Below are 20,940 nucleotides of genomic sequence, written 5' to 3'. Positions count from 1 at the left end.
TATATATATATATATATATATATATATATATACATGTGTATATTATATATATATATGTGTGTGTGTGTGTGTGTGTGTGTGTGTGTATGTGTATCTGCATATATGTGTCTGTGTATATTTATCTTAGGCATATTGATTGCTTCCACATTGTACATTCCCTATGGTAGCCAGACTGTACTGCATGATATGTTATTGATACCAGAATGACATCATGCAGGTGGGCTTGAGTACTGTTATCATCTTGTGCCCATGTTGTGTCAGGTCCTGGTTATGTGATTTGCAACAGTTGGTACTGTATTGCAGAGGAGACCAGTTTCGCTGTGTGTGTGGGGGGAGGGGGGCGGATATCAATACGTACGTATGTAGACATATATATCTATATATGTATGTATATATATATTTATATATTAATGCATATATTTACTCAGCTTCTCAAATGCTTAACCTGTGTAGGCATTGTCTGTTAACCTACCCTAACAGATAATTTATAAAATTTATAAAACAGGACATAACATTAAATATCTTATGGAACACCCATCACCTGTTTTCCCCTAAGTACACAAGGGTATCACTAGTTGTGGTTGTTTAAGACAATGTTCATATGTTTGTAATAATGACACTATTTTTATTAAGGATGGAGTGAAAGGAATTAATTTACAGAGAGGGAATTGTAACTCCAAAGGGGTGATTTATATTGCTTTGTGCCCACTGTGTAAGAACTTCTATGTGGGTAAAACAGAAAGAAAATTGAGAGCTAGGATATATGAACATAATTAAGCTATAGAGAAAGGTAATTCTAACAATGCCTTATTTAAACACACCCTGAACTGTCCTTACAATGAAACACCAAGGTTTGTGTTTGGTATTCTTGAAGTGGTTTCTCGTAGTATCAGGGAAGGGTGTTGGGAATTGATGCTTGAGCTTAGGGAGGTATACTGGATTATTAGATTGAAAGCTAACTACACATCAGGTTTAAATGACCATGTTCCATTATTGCCTGTTTTGAAAAAAAAGAGCATTACAGCTTTGAAACATGGAAAGATGTAGCTTAGTTTCCAAATTTATGTTCTACTTTATGATTTATATGTTTATGGTGTTTGTTTTAGGTTGATAGTAATATTTCTTTAATTTTAGGTCAGTCATTGGTGACATCATTAACTATTTATTTTTTAAAAGAGGTTGGTTTGCACTATTTTAAATGTTCTGATGAAATCCTTGAATATATGTTATGGATGAGAGTGCTTAACATTTCTTTATGGAATAAAGAGTTTTATTTTTTCACAATGGCGTGACTTATGGTGGATTTTATTACCCTGGGACACCTGTGATTTTACTTGGTTTATATGTTGGTGTTCATTGCAATGGATCAGCATTTTCTTGGAGGTTAACAGACAAGACAAACAAGATGCATACAGGGGTGGTATATGACACATGTGGGGGGTAAACACCTTGATGCGGAGGGGTGTTGGGAAATCGGAAGCCCATGAGTCCCCTAGTGGAAACAGTGGTACTGAGGTCCATACCCATGGGCAGTCACCACTGCACCTTCACAGCCCCAAAGATGGGTGTGCTGGAGGCTGAGTCGGAGAGCCAGGCTGACCCTCTAGTCATGACACACAGCCCTCAAGCTGGGGTAGCAGATCTCAAAACTCACGGTTGAGCTAGCTATGCACCATGACCCTGACCTGGTGATGGGTGACAGGTTCCTGTCTGTGCCCACTGCCAAGAGGGGCGAGCCCCATCCCCTGAGGTGGGTCCACCCGAAGGTGCTGCAGGACCCGGTGCCACGGCCAGCTGAAGTGGGACGGGTGTGTCTGCTGGGACCCGTATTCCCATATGTGCTATGGTGTTTATCCTCTTGAACCCAGGACCCTGTACAGTATAGTCACATTAGTTAACCACTAAGCCATCACAGCAGTAAATAAGATTGAGGTGTCACCAAACAGATCCTCACTATAGGAAATTCAAACTGAACATGTGAAAGGAATCTATATGCAGTTTTATGTTGTATAACCTACTACATAACATAAATATGTGAACTGGAGTACTGCATTAAGCCCAGATGTGAGGTGTCATTGTAAAAAAGTGTTGAAATCCCCTAGTAAACACAAGTTCCCTATACAGTGCACGTACACATGAATCATGGATACCAAACACATATATAACATGTAATGAATAATAAATCAATGCCACAATGCAAAAATAAGCAATGCTAAGCATTGCACAGCCCAGCTTAGCAGGTGTAAGCAATGTGTATTCCAGCTAACTCAGTCTGTGCATTGGTATACCCCTTTAAGCAATGCCAACATTTGGTAAGCAGGTTAGCCCATAGCCTAGCCTTTTCAAAACCGTCCAGTCATGACAATGTGTGGGGAAACTGGCACTATTTAACCCCAACATGTGGAAATACATCTCATAACTGGTTGCAGCTTCCCCTTGTAGGCACTATTTCTGGAATGGGAGAGGGTGTGTGCTTTCAGGCACAGCACTGGGGCATCCAGGAGTCTAGAGTCATGGCAGGACTCTTTCTGAAAGACCATGACATAAGACTGCTGCAGGGCCAGTACCAGGGTTCCCAATGCAAGGCGGAAGCCTAGAACCATCCCGCCCATGACCTCACCAGTGCCACTGGCATACCCCAAACTGGTGAGCAGGTCAGACATCACTATGCCATCCTGAAACATTAAAAGGGGGATCTCTTGGATCAGTGGATCCAAAAGGCTAGGAGGACAGGGGAGGCCCCAGCCGTGTGTAAGTATCAATCCACTACTTGTTTAATAATTGCCAGCTCATGTATATTATGGACAGGTATGGCTAAATATTCCTCTTATGTCTTTCACAGCTGCAAATGAGCGGGCTATGAACCAGGAGGCCCATGGATGTAGATTGGAGTGGTTGCGACATGAGGGCGGTTAGTAATACTCTTACATGTACTGTCATAGGAAATAAATCTAAAAGTTGTAGTAAGTTAATTGCCTGCATAAAACCTGTATTGTTTAAGGCATGTACTGCATACACCAGAGAATATGGCAGGAAGAGTCTCATATAGATTGTATGTAAATAAAAGCATAATAGCCTGACAATAAAGGTCTCACTGCTGGACTTCATGTGTTTACCCTGTTATCATATGGTAATGTAGATTTGCAATCACTTAATAGTACTGTTGTATTAACCACTGTTACCCACACTGTGCTACATACATAAAATGTGTAGGAATGTCTGTATATGACTGGTGTAATCCCAAGAGGTCATATAGTACCACTGACAGAGACTTAGACATAAAACAGTGAAAAGACAGACAACAAATACCAAATAGCACACTCAACTGAGATGTGAACTGTTGTATTTGTAGCACACACAGCCATGGTCTGAATCCTGGGAGTGGTGGTAGGCTACATACAGAATCATACCCCACAACTGTACAGATATGTCCAGAATGTCCAGTAAATTGGCCCATATCTGCTGCCTGTCACCCTGACCCCACCCTGGGAAATCAGTGGGATGATCCCAGATGTTTAGGCAGAAAACAAGAAATACAACTGATTGTCTGACATCTATGATAACAAACCTGTCACTCCAGCAACTCCCCAACATGTTATGAGAGTAATAAGCCAAGTATGTCCCGTCTACACCCCATGTTGTCAAGTGGTGATCAGAGTGTGCCTCAAGGTGATGTAGCACATCCCACAATCATCTGTGGATCCCCATATGTAACAGACCCTAGACCTGACCTCGGGTGACAGGATCATGTCTGTTTGTGCCCCCATGGGGGGACAACATCCTCTGAGGTGGTTCCACCTGAAGGTAGTGCTAGACCAGTAGATGAGGAGGCCCCAGGGTGGGTCCCACATGTGATGTGGCCTGTTAACATTGCCAGATGAAGTTGGAGAAGTGGTTCTGCTGACAACTATTCCTTAAACATGCTATTGTGTCACTATTATAGAACATATGTGGGTAGTAATAGTCTACACAATCCTGGAACATGTCCAACAGCATGCATAGATATCCCCAATAACACAGAATGTCAGATGTGCAGCAATCACATAGAAAATATACCACATGCATATAGAGAACCATAGTGGCCCTGACAATGGTATGCAGGTGAAATAGTCCATAACAGGCCAGCAATGATAGTGTCCATACAGGGAACATGGCTACAAAAACATAGCACAAAGTGTGGTACAATACAATATATGTCTCACTGGTAGGTAAGCTGTAGCCATACCTATTGAGTTGTGTGAACTGTTTGCTGTCACTGATATGGTGGGGGGGGTGTGACAGAGATGTGTATTAAGAAGTATGGTAACCTTGCTGTATGAGTTGCTCAGACCTGTTTCCATCTTTATCTTTCCGGAAAATGTCCCATGGCCGCCTACCTGAGTATTCAGCGGCAGAAAACAAGGTTGTGTTGAACTACCTAATCCAACATTATCCTGTCTTGTTTGGCAGCGCCACCCATGAGCAGGAGGAGTGGATTGCCCTGTAGAATGATCTAGTCCACAGGGTCAATGTTGTCAGCCTGCATAACCGCAGTTATGAGAAGGTCTGGCATCATTGTTCTAACCTGCTTCACAATGCCCGTTGGCATGCTGTTGCAGTCCAGGGTGATCAACTCACAACAGGGAGGGGGTCATGCCATCCATCCCCCCCTGACATGTGTTGAGGAGCTCCTCGCCAGTCTCATGGCACCTGCACATCCACACACCCAACAACTGGCAGACACCATTGTGGAGGTGGGTGCTACCACACACTTGCTGAGGAGTGTGCAGGTAAGGCCACAGGGCACATCAGTAGACTACTGTTGTGTATGCATCTGCATCTATACAGGTAGATCATGCATATCTGACATGTCATATATGTAGCTTGTTGCTGCATAGTAGTAATAAACAGATGTACAAAAGTGGTAGTCTTGTGGACTTGTACTGTTGATGTACTGTAATGCTGCACACACCCTGTAGCAATGCCACAGCTGTGGTCACTGACGTTGCATTTTTCACACTCTTATGTAGGTCCCTCTGGTATACCACCAAGGCAGCAGTCTGTAGCTGGTGAGTATGGTTTATATTGATGCTTGCCAAAACACCGGGCATGTAATGGGTATGGTATATTCGATGCATACATCTAACACACCTACCTATAATGCATGCTGTACATGTTCACATATTGTTGCTGTTAAATGCACTGCATCACAGTGGTGACCATGATGGGGTATCGGAAGGGTATGTCAACCACATGCAAGATAACTAACATCCTGTCATTGCAAAATGTGTTCACAGGAATTAACATAATGGTGGGACACATGGCCTACAGTAGGGACATGTATGAAACATCACCCTTATACAGTACAACAACAGTGTATATACCAGTATTATAATGGCAACTGTTACAGATCTACACTATGGCATTACATACTACTGTGTTCCACATTATTAGCTGGGTCTAGGCTGTAACACATGGTATTCAGTGTATGGGACACTGCAAACTGACACACATGTGTAGGCCATACTTGTCAAGCATATGCAAAAAGGCTGAAGGTGGAGAGGGTGTGTCAGCATGATACACCAGTGCACTGCAGCAGGGATCCTAAGGATGCTAAGAATGGCTGTATCTGCACACAGTCAGGTTTAGAAACTGTGGCAGATGTAACCCTACCCCCATAGCAATAGTGACGGCAGTGTGTAAACACCAAGGAATGTGCACATGAGCAGACCTTGCAATCATGCAGAATTGGGAGACATGTGTAGGGCAGACTGACCACACACTGGCAAATGCAGATGGCCCATGCTAGAATACCCCTGCAAGAATATTGACTGCTGTAGTACACATAACAATACGTGCAACAAACCGTCATGGTTAAGGTGTGCACACATATGCCCACATTGAGTGTATGCATCGCGGTCAGCATCCGCACACCTAACACATTTCTTAGACACTGCATGTGAATGTACAGGACATATGTCACATATCAGGCTCATGTACTGTTAATATATGCAGTGATGTAATCCCATGGCAGATCAAGGAAGACTGCATCATATCAATAAGGGTGTGTACACTCCCCATAGCCATGGTATGGTCTGACGGTTGTCAGTGTAATAGTATTGGATTGGTCATGCATGCTTCGCTGATGTTGAGATCTGTAAACCAGACATCAGGCATTCACAAATGACATTTATCCACATATTATCCCAGGTATGTGTCGCTGAAAAACATAGGGGCTGTGAGCATTAGAGCACAGTACATGGCAGGGTGCAGAACAGGTGCACAGCAATATTGTGTACATGGGTGGAGTGTTTTCCAGGGGAGGGGGCATCACCTACTGACACAGCCCATGCATCACACACATGTATACTATAGCTAGTATGGATTGACTATAGCTACACTGCATGCTGAGTACCATATGTTATGCATGTTGACAGATGGGTAATGGGAGGACTGTGTGTACTATCTTTGTGCAACCTCACCTGTGTTTGTGTGTGTGTGTGTGTGTGTGTGTGTGTGTGTGTGTGTGTGTGTGTGTGTGTGAATGTGTGTGTGTGTCTCTGTATGGGTGGTGGGTTATTTTGTCTGTAGGTGCAATCTGGTGGAGTGGAGGGAGGTTGATGCATGTAGTATGCATATGTGCAGGTGTGTGTGTTTGTGTGGGTGTCCATGTATGCACATGTGTGATTGTGGAGTTATTCATATTGCAGTACTTCCCTTTGGGATCGTGCAGTACATGGACATGGACTGACACTTGACACACCAGGAATACTTGTCTTATATGTAATCACAGGACAGCTGATAGTATAATAAGGTCCATAGCATGGAACATGCATTCAGAGGGAAATTGACACCAGGTATACCCTTAATATTGCAATCAACAAAGAGATGAACAACAACCCACATATGCAGCACTACAGATGCATTCGGGAATTACTAGACAACACCTGGGAGTGTATCCATATATTACAGTTGTCACATGATAGGTTGATTGAGCAGCAGATCTGGCATGTACTGAGCAATACTTACAAGTGACACTCCAGTGCATGACATTATGGAGTGAACGTAGTATCCCCTGACATATAGGGGCCATGCTCACGATGTCCAGACATACACAGGGTGAACACTGAATGACAGCAATGAGGCCATGTAAAACCTACTCCACTCAGGTCAAGGAGGTAATGGAATAACAGGTCTTGTGTTGTGATCACTCATCTAGGCATTTAGAGGAATGCTACATTAATGAGTGGTATTAATGTGTGTATATTACCAAGTGTGATGCAGGATGGGGAACTTAAGTGAATAAATGTGGGACTATGTAAAATCACAGACAGGTAGGTATAAAGGTAGAATGTGTGTGTGTGTGTGTGTGTGTGTGTGTGTGTGTGTGTGTGTGTGTGTGTGTGTGTGTGTGTGTGTGTGTGTGTGTGTGTGTGTGTGTGTGTGTGTGTGTGTGTGTGTACGTATACTGTTATGCACTGCTGTACAAGTCTTAAAGTGTGTTTCTTGTTTTCCATCACAGGTGGCAAGGTGGGTCAGGGTCCCTCCTGCATGCAATCTGATGTCAGTGTCCATATGAACACCTCATAAGATGATAGTACTGTTGAGGCACAGGTGTGGTTGTCAGGGGCCGAAACTGCACCTTCATTTGACATTTCCCTCTTAGCCTCCCCAACCCCACACACAGTTACAGTGCCAATACATACTCCATAACCAGTGGCTAAAGCAGAGGGACAGTTGGTGGTTGGTGGCACTGCACAGGAGAGTGTGGTGTCTATGCCTACTGTGTCTGGTCACAGCAGGCATAGCAGGATGTCCAGCAAGGAACTGCATAGGCAGATGTACCCAAGTGCTCATGGTAGGGCTGCTGGTCATCATGCCCCTGGCAGAAGCACCACAACTGGTACCACCAGGCACATGTTTCAGACTGTCGTGGGGGCACAGGCATATATGGAACTGTAATTCAGACAGGTCCTGAGGCTGCAGAGGGCTGCTCTCATGTCTGCAAGCAACAACTACCATGAACTGTCTGGTGCCCTCCGTCATTATACCAAGGCCATGGATAGATGGTTGGGTGAGATGTTGGGCCTCATCGACCATGGTTTGTCCATGCTTGACCATGTGGTGGGACTGTGGCGATGACTGCGTGGATGTAGTCCAGCAACACCAACAGCTGGCGGTCGACGTGGACTTGCTAGGACACCAAGGCACTCCTGTAGTGACAGTACCAGCCCCAGCACTGCAAAGGGGGTGCTGTCCACACCACACCACACTACAGCAGGTCACGGGCACATGGACTTGGCCAGTCTCAGGAGGGACCTGGTTCCAACAGACATCTGTCATCATCAGGGGAGAGTAGCACATCGAGGTCTGTACCTGGACATGTCCATGGAACCCCTGGCAGGCTCAGTTTGCATGAATGTGGCTGGAGGTGGTGAACTGCACACCCTGCCAGGTATGGTCTGCAGCTGTCCAAAAAACACTTGTATAGGACAGCCACATGCCGGAACTGTGTGAATGCATATCACACACTATACAAACACACTTAGGCCAACCCCATACCTATGCACACCACATCACCATGCCCATTTCAACTAATTACACCCCTCACCCACAAACATGGTGTCAAACGTATGTCCCACCCTCGGTCTCTGGCAAACCAACAACACACCCTGTGCATATGATGATACCAGTGCCACATCCCTGTCATCCATAACATCGATGCAGGCACAGGCTAATATGGTTCTGATGCACACAGTGACTGCACTACAGTGTACCAATGTACAGCAGTGTAACATGTTGTCAGGAATAACGTTTAATACATGCATGTTGGGTAGTGTAGCTGTCCAGCAATGATGCATTATAGCTGTTAGTAACACTGAGTGATTGTGGTCTTCATAATGTTATCCATTTGTGTTGTAGGTGTACATGTGTCAGCAGGAGTATTGTCTGCAGTCATATTCCACAAGGGGTATGGCACTGTGGTGACACCATGGCTGTGACATATCCGGGGTACAGTTGAACACATGTCACAGGTTTGTACAACAGTTATTGCCTGTGCCACATGGACAGCTGACCATCTGGGACATGTATAATCAGCAACCTGATGTAGACCCACCCACATACATGCACACACTTACTTGGCAACACTGGGACTATACCCCTACCTAGGTATGTAGTGCTACTGAAGTGTGTGGCTTTCATTGCACACACCACACAGCATTTAGGGTGAGGTTTGTTCCAGGTTACATGTTACATGAAGAATTCCCAAGACATGTACACTATTGTAATGGGGGATGTAATGGTTGTATATGGAGAATACATAGTGTGACATACCATCCTATACACATTAACAGACACATAACAGGCAGACACACTTCTGAGAGACCAGGGCCTATCGCTGCTAACTAACTTGACCATGTGTCCAATGTTTTACAGGCAGGCTGCACACAGCACATGCATAACTGGGCTGGATTGTGGTATCAGTTACCTGTATGGTTGAGGCTGACAGTGGTCACTATGCAGTGGTACATGGGACGTATACTGGGTGGACCATGGTGTATTGACAGTGTACACAGCACCCACTTCCCACAGTGGATATTGTACTAACTGGAACCCATGATGACACTCTGACATACCCACCATCACACATTGCCTACAACTGCGATACAAACCATTGTATATCTTAACAGTGGTACTACAGGGATATGCATCTATGCACATGCTACAGGCATAGTTGGGTGTTGCACTGTCATGCCTAACCTATGGGCAGCAACAACACTATCCATACTACTGTGTGGCAATGTGTATTGCAATAGGAGTATGTGTCCTCGGAATGCTGTACCCTACTGATATACAGACATGCACACATACGCACACTTGCCAGAACTCAGTGGGTATCCCATGCTTATCGACCCGTTTGTACAACCCTGTTGTGTGGTACTGCAAGGCTCATGTAGCCATTAGGGAGAGGAGCATAACAGGGTGCATGTAATGTTCGATACAGTGGCGGCCACATCTTAGTATGACGATGGGAGGTGCGGTGGTTGTGAAGGCCATCATGGTATTCCCGACTACAAATGTACTAACACACAGACACTGCTATCCTCAGTAATGCACACATACACAGGTGTCAGTACTGGGGTGCATCACTGCAGGTGGTCATAAGTGTGTACCTGGCTTCTGTCCATGGAGAGATGGGTTGTGTAGGGGATGTGTGTACAGTGGTATCATGCCACCTGCCATGTGCCAGCAGGCAATCTATTGACAGACACCACAGTGGTGACCCTCAGGGTGAGAGTGACATGGCTCAGCAAATCCTCTGGGTGCCTCCTGCAAATGGCCACTGAGGTGATCCAGTTGACATGTATGCAACATGTCTTACAACACATGGTTAGTGTCTGTGATGGAGACCTGTACCCAAGCATGTTCTGTTGACTGTGGTAGTGTAGTGGAGGTACTCGTGGCATGTGGTGCGTACAGAGTGATGTCTCCTATATAGGCCAGTTATAACACAGCTGGGCAGACATGTCACTGTCAGTCAAGCATAGGTTGCTTGTACATATCCAAGCTGGATACCTGCCATCTGCATATCTGGACAGGGACTGACAGACATCAGCTTGACAAGTAGCTATGCAGTAGGATGAATGTGTTGACAGAGAGATGTTTGACAATAATATATATGCCATAACTACATGTTGGAAGCCCTCATTGATATGTGCCATACAGACGGTAGTCTACAGTTACATTCCAGATGTCAGATCATCACACAGTAGGGGATATATTCTATGACAGAGCTCACACACCAGGAACATGACAGTGAGGCCTCAGAGTCCAACTATGCCTGCAGGTGTGCTTGTTGTCAGCACTACATTTAGCACTCTACTCTTGCCTGGAAAAGTACTGTCAGAAGTGGTACTGCCATGATACACTACATGCCAGTGTGACAGCACATAACCTGGGTTACTACCCTTGTATGTAACACATTCACATGGACAACAATACTGTACAGGTGTTATATAGTTGTGTGTCCTATGCATGACAATCACACCCTTGCTGCTGTAATGACAGCACATAGACGCATGTATTGTACATGGCATTACATACACTTATTACAGATGTCATTCCCCTCCTATGTTCTCAGACTGGGATGTGAGCACTGGTTACCAGGGCTGAGCCAAGCTTAGCAAGCATCAGCATTGTTGCAATTTAACAGCTAAGCAAATTTGTGCACTGGTAAGCAAAGCCTACATGGTGGAAGCTCCTGTACATTTAACCATAGCTTAGCACCACTTAGCTTCTTGCAAACCCGCACAAATGCACTTAAAGCTGCTCAAAACTTCCTTAACCACTCTGTATCCAACAGCCTTTGTGCTGCCCAGCAACAAAATACACTGCAGGTCTTGAACCCAACACCCTGTACACTATAGTCACAACAATTAACCACTGCACCATGACAGCTGTGAAGACAGTTGTTGTTTTTTCAATATATCTGTCACTACACATATTTAATAGTATTGAACAATTGCTATGACTTCCATAATTGTGTAGTACCTGTTATTGATATTACGGTTGCATCACATATGTTGTTATATCTAAATATACACATATCAGATACACACGGTGCGATACATCTGGGAAGGTATACACAACCGTGATGTTTACACATGGGAGGAATATGGATATATACATATACATATGTTGATGGGCATTTGTAGATCTCTTTGTATATATATATATATATATATATATATGTGTGTGTGTGTGTGTGTGTGTGTGTGTGTGTGTGTGTGTGTGTGTGTGTGTATGTATGCACATCCTATGTGTGTGTATATATATATATATATATATATATATATATATATATATATATATATATATATACCTATTTATGTTGATATATATATATATATATATATATATGTAGATATCTATAACTATATCTGCATACATATCAAATCAGATATACCTATTTATGTCAATATATATGTAGATATCTATAACTATATGTACATATGTATCTATATCTCTGTATGTGTAGACATATATATTGCTGTGTATATGTATATATTTCAATATTTATATGTATATATATATATATATATATATATATATATATATATATATATATACACACACATATATATATATATATATATATATACATATATATGTATAGGTACACACACATATATATATATATATATATATATATATATATATATATATATATATATATATATATATATATATCCATATATGTATGTAGATATGTATGTGTGTATATATCTATGTAGATATATGGATATGGATCTAGGACTGCTGATCAAAAGTTCAACAGTCCAAATCCACTATCATCGAACACACTTTAGCGAAAGCACTTTCACCAAAAAAGCGCTTTCGCTAAAGTGAGTTAAAAAAAAATTTAATTAACCCCTGCACCCCCACACCCCCTCACTTTAATATTCTCACTCCGAGATTGCACTACAGTGAGGAAAAGGGAATTTTCCCTTATCTGCACCATAGTACAACCTCCACAACAGGCATACTTATGCGAAATCGCTTCTTCGGTGAGAAGCACTTTCGCGTAAGTATGCCCGACCATTAGTGATTTTCGGTGATCAGTACGGATCCCATATATATATATATATATATATATATATATATATATATATATATATGTATATATATATATATATATATATACACACATATATGTTTACCATATGTCCAGAACATGGAGTGGTGTCCTACCTCAGCACCAATAGTCCCAACCTCTTAGGGCAAGGGGATGTCACGTATGTATTGCAGGTATATATGTAGACTGTTGCTACTGTAACATGGGTTGTCTTAACCAACATGTTGTGTGTGGGAGGTCACATATGTTTTGACATGTGTGCCATTGTCTACTGACAGACATCATAAAGACATCATAGTACAGTACCACTGCTAGCACAGTGATAATCCTGTGGTCACTCCATAGGTGTACACAAATCACCTTCATGTGAGACATGTGGACCATGCCTCACAATGTGGATGTTAATAGTCATGTACATGGGTATATCACATAAATACTGGACTACATATGCCCACACAGTTTATGCAATTCACACATGCCAGTCTGTCCTGACACATAATACCTGGTGGTGCAGAGGTCACATGGCCACATACTACAAAGTAGTTAGTGATATACATCTGTACAGAATCCCACTGCTTTGTCAGAAATACACAACAGTTATGGTGGCCTGACAGCAGTATGTCATGCAAATAACTGGACATAACAGCACACTGGGTAATTACACTAGGCTGCTAGGAAGGTCACAAAGCACTGTGCAAACTACAGGCAGACTGCCACAACACTGGACTACATTTTGTATGGGGGTGTACACAGGTACCTGCAATTATAGCAGGCTCTACACATGTCACAGCACAGAGTAACAGACACCTGTGAGAAAGTGCATACCCACAACCAATGTGAACACAGCCACAGCCACATATGGTATGCAAGCTTAAAATGTCACTATATGGACTGTCTGATAAACACCATCCTCATATGTGCCACTCATACACTAACCCTGCATACACTGGGTCATGACACAGTGTGGTCCGATGCCTGTCTGTGGTATGGGACACTTGTGTGTCTGGCCCTACAGACATGTGAGCCAATAGGGTACATTACACTGGAGCAGCATGTAACATCAGATAGAACAGGACCGAGAATAATGGCATCTACCACAGTCTATGCACTGCCCAAAGTACATATGCACAATACACATACTGTCGACAGTCACCATAAGTACACAAACCCCAGTACTGTACACACAACCACAGAATTCCCAAGTTATATCCTCAGAAACAACCCCTACTATACATAACATGTCTAGCAGTCTGATATATGAGTGGTTGTTATCAGGTATAATGTCAATAAGTAATGGTGTACAGTACATATGCACTTCTTACTGCATGACATATGTACAAAGTTGACAGACTTGTGGCTGGAGCTACAAACACTGGCCCAATATTGGCATGTTGCTGTGATAACATCATACATTTACTGTCGTACCAGGGTTTGTTGTGACATATGTCCTATGAGGGATATGAAGTCAGTAATTCTCATGGCTGTCACCATGCACTGATTGCAATCCTCACACTATGCTTCTGCAGTTCTCAGATAGGTGTTCTGTGAGTAACACAAGAAACAAAAGGCTCCACACACTGCCCAGTCTGCAGATATCCCTACAGATGGGAGTTTCCTCAAACACATAACACTGTCATGACAGGTATTAAATCATGTAGACCGGTCATATCCACACACCAACCAACATTACTCCAAATGCAGAAGAGCAACATTTACATTCTGTAGTCATGTTTGGCACATCCCCCTCCTGTCTGTTGGCCTGTTTCCACAGTGTATGTTGTTAGAGGTAAATCCCAATACCATCTGTGATGCTGTTTGCCAAACACTAAATTTAGGTCCTGCTCACAGTGAATGAAAAGAACCAACACCAACATGATGTTCCTAGATATTGGAGTGTGTTCCCATGCAATTGGCTATGGGAATGTTACCACAGCTGTTCTACATGCAATCAGCTAGAGGGGGACTGCAATTTATGCAGAGGCCATCAGCTGATCATGAGCATCACTTACAAAACGCAAGCTGCTGCTTAAGCAAAGCAGGTGTACAGCCACATCCACTAGAGAGGGAGTGAGAAAGACTGACAAAGTAAGTCAGGGAGGGGGTGGCAGAGTAAAACCTAAGCATGTTTGTGTCACACACTTACCAGTACAGGGTTTCAAACTCCTGACTGACTATGTATTGCTATTACATGTCTATGCAGTTATCACATGCACCACGTAGCTTATATGATGGAGAGATGTCCAAAGGTATATCTGATGGTGAGTGACATGTGCAAAAGTGATATAGTAGCGATAAGGTAGGTGTAGTACACATGCCTGTCCACATGAACAGATGTCAACATCAACACAGCCACACTCTCTCAAGGACTCACATACATTGACACACTTGGTAAGGACAGGAATAGACTTCCTAACTAGCTAGATTGCCACAGTACAGTAATGCACAATTATCACATGCACCACAGGGGCATCTGGATGTTATATGGACAAAGGGTATGTGAAGGTGTCTGACATCAGACAGCATGCATCAGTAGGCCAATGGTAGTTGTAGTGAGTGTGAATATGGTCGAAAGCATCATACTTCACACACACACAGACACAGGGTTCCAGTACTGACATGCATGGGAGCATTGCTTCACGGGTGTGTAGTGGTTGACTGTGCCAGAAGGCTATACAAGGCTAGGTGAAGGGTATACCTTTGCATCAGGCCACATGACAATGGTCTGCAGTGTGGCTCAGGGGTGTAGTGTTTGGATTGGCCCACACAGGTTAGTACTGTATTCACCATCCTGTCACCTGAGTTACTATTGTGTGTGGGCAGTGCTGTGCAATGCTTGCCATGTATGTGTTCTATCGTCCATGACATGGATGGTGTCTGGGATGTGCACACATCCCACATGCATGTTCTGTGACATTTGAAACTGTACCTGGGGTGTCTAGACCATGTTGTGTACACAGATTATCAGATGTGCCACTCCTGGCCTCATCTGACTGTAACTGGTAATGGGCACCAGGTTGACCCTGCACCTACATTGATAGCATGATACAGGTATTCCTTGGTGTCAGTGGCATCTGTTCATACAGGGTATGTGTTTAAGGCATGGTGTGTCCTTTGTGGGTCACAATTGATGGCACCACAGTTGTTGCAGGTGTCCAGTGGGGGAACATAGTGAAGGCGCTCTGTCTGCAGTTATGTGCCTATTTTAGTGATGGGACAGGGTGCCATGCCCTCTGTAGTCCACTGCAATCACACCATGGTTACTATCTATGTGCAATATGCAGGGTACTACCAACATAACGGTTGTTGCGTAGGCAAGTGTGTTTGTGTATGAGACATGGCTTGAGAGTGTTGTTCGGGTAATACAAGGGTTGCTTACTTTGTTCACCAAGCCTTGATGTCACATGTAGGGGTATGGATTGGCACCCCAGCATCTTGGCTATTTGACATCTATTATCCTTATAAGGTGGACATTATGATATATAATAGGCCCACCATATAAGAAATTTGCAAAATCGTGAGCCCAGTTGTTACACACTCACAGCCACCTCCACACAAGATATGAATGATAAACACAGACACACACAGTTGCCATGTCTGGGATTAGAATTCCTGCCTAACTAGTTTATCACACTACTGCATTGCACAGTTATAGGAAGCGCCACGGAGATGACTGGACTACTTTTTCCCCAAAGGTGTATTTCCCTGGCAAATGACATCAGCATTCTTGCCAAAGAAGGGCAGTGGAGGTTGTAGTGACTGTGAATGGCCTCAAAAGCATTGCTCCCTAAACAAACACACCCACACTTACCATGTCTGGGAATAGAACCCCTACTGAACTATTACATCACACTACAGCATTACGCAGTTATAGGGTGCACCCTGGAGATTACTGGAGTACTCCTTCCCCAGATGTGTATTTCACTGGGGATGACATCAGCAGGCTTGCCAAAGAAGGGCAATGGAGGTTGCAGTGACTATAAATGGCCTCAAAAGCATTGCTTCATACACAGACAAATAAATGCAAACACACAGACATCCACACTTGCCATGTCTGGGAATAGAACCCCTACCAAACTACTATATCACACTACAGCATTATGCTATTATAGGACGCACCACAGAGATTACTGCAGTGCTCTTTCCCCAAAGGTGTATTTTACTGGGAATGACATCAGCAGGCTTGCCAAGGAAGGGCAATGGAGGTTGTAGTGATTGTCAATGGTCTCAAAAGCATTGCTCCCTACACAGACAAACACACACACAAACATCCACACTTGCCATGTCTGGGAATAGAACTCCTACCTAACTAGTTTAGCCCACTACAGCATTACACAGTTATATGATGCACCACAGAGCTTTCTGGGCTACTCCTTCCACAAAGATGCATTTCAAAGTGAATGACATCAGCAGGATTGCCAAAGTAGAGCATTTGAATTGTAGTGAGTGTGACTAGACTAAAAAGCATTGCTCCCTACACAGACAGGCAGACAGACAGACACACAGAATTGCCAAGTGTGGGATTAGAACTCATACTTAACTCATTTATCACACTACAGCATTATGCAGTTATAGGATGCACCACAGAGATTACTGGGCTATTATTTTCCTAAAGGTGTATTTCAAAGTGCATGACATCAGTAGGCTTTCCAAAGTAGGGCATTTGAATTGTAGTGAGTGTGACTAGCCTAAAAAAATATTGTTTCCTACAAAGACAGACAGAAACAAACACAAACACATTTGCCATGTATGGGATTAAAACTCCCACCTAACTAGTTTATTACGCTACAGCATTAAGCAGTTATAGGACCCACCATAGAGATTAGTAGGTTACTATTTCCCCAAAGGTGTATTTCAAAGTGAATGACATCAGCAGGCTTGCCAAAGTAGGGCATTTGAATTGTAGTGGGTGTGACTAGCTTAAAAAGCATTGCTCCCTACACAGACAAACACACACAGTTGCCATGTCTGAGAGTAGAACTCCTACCTAACTAGTTTATCACACTACAGCATTACACAGTTATAGGACATGCCACAGAGATTATTGGGCTATTATTTCCCCAAAGGTGTATTTCAAAGTGAAAGACATCAGCAGGCTTGCCAAAGTATGGCATTTGAATTGTAGTGGGTATGACTAACCTAAAAAGCATTGCTCCCTACACAGACAAACACACACAGTTGCCCTGTCTGGGATTAGAACTCCTATTTAACTTATATATCACACTACAGCATTACGCAATTATAAGACCCGCCACATAGATTACTGGGCTAGCCCTTCCCCAAAGGTGTATTTCACAGTGGCTGACATCAGCAGGCTTGCCATAGTAGGGCTATGGGGAGGGCAGTGTGTGTGCATGGGCCATAACCCATTCATCTAGAGGGAGACACACCACACTCAGGCACACACAGGTTTATATTCTGCAGGTACATGTATACAGCTGCTCGATGATTACTGCCTTGTACAGTCATGTTGCATATTTAGCACTAGCACCACAGAGTCTATAATGCTGAGGTATAACAGTGGCTAATTTCTACAGTGAGTGACATTTACACATCATGTGGTTGTAGCCATTTGGCTGTGTGCTAGGTGGGACAGGCCTCATGAAGAAAGGCTCTTTGTCACTCTCACTCTCTTCCACACATCTATGTATGTGTACTTTTAGCATATTATAGTGTGTTATCCTTGGATATCTGTGTGTATTCCTATCCAATGTATGTGAAAAGCATGACTGGTGCATACTGAGGAGTGTATGCACTAACATCTGCAACTGTCAGATATGTATGGTCCACTGTTCTTCCCAGACATGGGCTTCATTTGCTAAAGTGTGTAAGCATGCCCAGTATGACCTTTCAGTATGCTGTCTGACATTGCCTTCATTTCTCTAAGTGGGGGAGCAAACCCAGTATGACCTTCTGTATTGAATGTGTGGATCCATTCCAGGTAGATTGTACTCCATTGCAGACTTTTGTGTTCTACACCTACAGTTAGCAAACTGAATCTGCAGGATATCTGTAGATCAGTTGGCAATATGGGGTCAAACTTGGCAAGGAATAGTGGGTACTGTAGGTTATTGTGTCTGTTCTGCTTCTGCTACATGCTACATGCTACTGGTTTTAGCAGAGATATTCCGATGTGTAGTTTTATACACTGTGATGTTTTATGTCCTCAAGTACTGTCAGGTAGACATTTTTGCTCGCAGTGATGTCCTGGGGAGCACAGGGCGAATGCAGCTGTGTCCAGTATTGTGGTCAAATGCCTACATATTCCTGAAAACTAATGCCATTCTGGAGAGGGAGCTGCAGACACTTGCTGCTGGGTCTGTGTAACCAGTTCAGCATCTTAGTACAGTGGTGGCAGAGGATCCCATACTTGTACATCCATCGACGTGACAGTATGACCTTATCTTGCTGTGACAGTACATCACAGTTGTACACATTCACACAGGTTACCCAGAGGCAGGGGTCATAAGTCGGGCATTAAGCCTATTGTGGTGTATGGGCAGGTTTGTAGCCACCCATTCTTGTGATTGTAGCCAGTGATAGTATGTGCATATGGCTGTGTTTCAGACTTCGCACATTCCATGCTGCCCATGTTCCTACCCCACCCCCTCTATTATTCTATCCTCTTCCATACATTATGCAAACATTCTCCGATACTTTCCCTGTATTTATCAGCTCATCACAGCAGTGTATTGGTGTTGGTCCACAGTTCATGCAGTGAGACATGGTGGACATGTAACTGTGGTTTGTCGACATGGCCTTGTATATGGGTTCTGTGGACTGTGTTATGTTGTTATTTGGGAGTCCATGACATAACATACATTGGCAGTACAGGTGAGACACAGGCCTTTGGCAGGGGACTGTAGGCCATTTGGTAGTGATGCAGGCCAGCTGTAGCAGGCCATTGCATTCTGTCAGTCCAACAGTACCAAACTGCCATACAGTGTATTCCCCTGGGGTGACAGGGTAGGTGTGCTAGGTGTTTATGCCAATACTTTCTATCAGTATTGATCAGGTGGTGTGGATGCTGGCAGGGTGCTGCTTAAATCTAGGGACACACCTGCATGGGACACCTGCACTGCATGCTGATTTCGTTCGCTATTGGCATACACAGGTGGGGGTCATATAGTACCCATTCCAAACAGCAGGGATAAGTCTGGAGAGATACCTGTGGGTGGTGGTTGGGTGAGGCGGGTGCATGTGTGCTATGGTCACTACGTGTATCTTACATCAAAGATATGCATGGGGCATTCCAGTGATGCTGGCTTGTGCAGGGACATCAGCTGTTTCTCAATATATCATTCCTATGACCTTTGTGATCTGCAAGTTTTTGGCCACACGACATCGGTATTCCCTACTACAAGGCCAGATAATGTGATGCAAACCTGTATGTACAATTGCAAGGTTGTGTCCATTTTATGGTTACACATTATACACTGTCTGTCTGGGGTACTTTCCCCTGTGTGCTACTTGTATATCTGGCCCAACAGTCCTGCCATGTCTATCTTTCAGATGGTGACACCTATTACCTCCATACATTTACAATGGCTTACTGCTAGACTGTGTTATACTGGGGAGCATTGTGTTAGTTACTGCAGTTCTGAGGACTTGGCCCTGTCATCGGCAGTAGTGGGCAATGGACACCAGGTCAAACCTCACCATGCATACATACTGACCACTATCACACAATATGCAACACACACCAACCTAACACACGCACACCTGCATATTGTACAAATGCTACAATCTATCCTGCTACCATGGCCACCTCAGGTCATCTGTGCTCCACTGGTATTATACCTACACATACATGTTACTACATTTCTACATCAGATTGGAGGTGGGGGCACACCTGACTGTTACAACATGTCTACATCAGATTGGGGAGGGCACACCAGACTGTTACTACATTTCTACATAGGATTGGTGGGGGGCACACCTGACTGTTTCTACATTTCTACATAGGATGGGGGGGCACATCTGACTGTTTCTATATTTCTACCTAGGACTGGGGGGGGGCACACCTGACTGTTACTACATTTCTACATAGGATTGGGGGGTCACACCTGACTGTTACTACATTTCTGCCTAGGATTGGGGGGGGCACACCTGACTGTTTCTACATTTCTACATGGGATTGAGGGGGCACACCTGATTGTTTCTACATTTCTACATAGGATTGGGGGGACACCCCAGACTGTTACTACATTTCTACATGAGATTGGGGGGGGCACACCTGACTGTTACTACATTTCTACATAGGACTGGGGGGGCACACCTGACTGTTTCTACATTTCTACATAGGATTGGTGGGCACACCTGACTGT

This window comes from Protopterus annectens, chromosome 7.part0 (assembly GCF_019279795.1).
Source record: "Protopterus annectens isolate FY-2018-M chromosome 7.part0, PAN1.0, whole genome shotgun sequence".
NCBI classification, from domain to species: domain Eukaryota; kingdom Metazoa; phylum Chordata; order Ceratodontiformes; family Protopteridae; genus Protopterus; species Protopterus annectens.
Note: the sequence above shows the minus strand (reverse complement) of the source record.